The 1,215-nt window shown below is 51.4% G+C and overlaps 1 protein-coding gene across 1 annotated transcript in view; it reads right to left on the bottom strand.

Annotated features, from left to right (window-relative positions):
- Ptpn20 (protein tyrosine phosphatase non-receptor type 20) overlaps positions 1–752 on the bottom strand; it is a 53,018-nt gene extending 52,266 nt beyond the window's left edge. The window contains exon 1 of the mRNA XM_021204021.1: positions 670–752. The gene's annotated coding sequence lies outside the window, so the exon portion shown is untranslated. The remainder of the gene's footprint in view (positions 1–669) is intronic.
- Positions 753–1,215: the final 463 nt, after the last annotated feature.

The following is a 1,215-nucleotide window of genomic DNA, read 5'->3' as shown; positions in this document are numbered from 1 at the left end:
GTACTTACATATAATAAATAACTAAATCTTAAAAACAAACAAACAAACAAAAATAAAAAATAAAAATAAAAAAACCCACTTCTAGCCAGAAAACACCATTCCTCTCACTCAGCTCTCCTTGATTTGGATTCGACCTTGCCTTGTTTCCGCCCTCTTGGAATAGGAAGGTCGGGAGCTTGCTTATTCCTTTCTTGTACACCCAGCTTCTACAGCATGTGCCGGGTACACTTTTCCCAATAGTTATGACTTGATTGTTGGGTTTTTTTTTCCTCTCTCTCTCTCTCTAGACACCCCAACCAACCCTCACTGGCTTGAGTGTCCATGGCTCCCTTGGTCTCCAATCCTGTGGGTCACCAAAGCCTGGTCTTAGAGGCCCAGAACAGCTTATTGCCAATCCTATCAGAAGCACGCATCTCTGCATGGCTCTCAAACCTTCCTCTACCACACACAAGGGTCACCCTGTCACCCCGACGCCGGTCACCCTGAGGCTAGGCCTAGTCCAGCCCTCCCACCTCCATGGTCAGGCTCCCTCCACAGGCCACAGGGAGCCTCGGAGTCCAGCCCGTGCTCCAGGCCTCCACGCACCAATTAGCCCCTTCTTCCTGGGAAGCAGAGGAAGGTCTCCCCATCACACCTCAGCACCCCCTGACCCGACCCACCTCTCCTCACCTGGGCCCGTCGGCCTCGGGGCCCAACCGCCTCACCAGGAGGTTCGCGCCAGAGCCTCGATGTGTCCAATCCCGGAGACTGCCACGAGCCTGCGCACTGCTGTCCTATCCCGAGCCGGTGTAAGCCTGGTAGAGGACCGTGCTTCCCCTGCTGGCCATCTGAGGAACTTCAGCGCCCACTGTAAGTCCTGCAGTCAAGTTTCCTTCAGCCTGTTCATTTCCCTCTCAGGCCAGGCTCCTAAAGGCAACTGTTGTGAGAGCAGTCTCTAAGCCGCCTGCTGAATCCCAAGGGAGTGAAATGGGGACCCCCTCCTTTTATATTTTAAGACCAGAGCAACACAGACAGGTTAGTCCAAAAGGAGTCCCTTGTCTTTGCCAGAATAGGAAGTCAATCAGTTGAGACAGTTTCCGTTAGAGTGATCAGAGTACAAGAACTCAAGACATAGACATTGCCCGAAAGTTTGAAGCTAGAATAACTTGTCTTGACAAGAATAACTGATCCATTTAGTCCGCTTCCCTTGAAACTATGACAAGATGTATATGCTGC

The sequence above is a fragment of the Mus pahari genome, chromosome 8, assembly GCF_900095145.1.
Source record: "Mus pahari chromosome 8, PAHARI_EIJ_v1.1, whole genome shotgun sequence".
NCBI classification, from domain to species: Eukaryota; Metazoa; Chordata; class Mammalia; order Rodentia; family Muridae; genus Mus; species Mus pahari.
The sequence above is the reverse complement of the archived record's forward strand: the minus strand, read 5'-3'. Positions and strand labels throughout refer to the sequence as shown.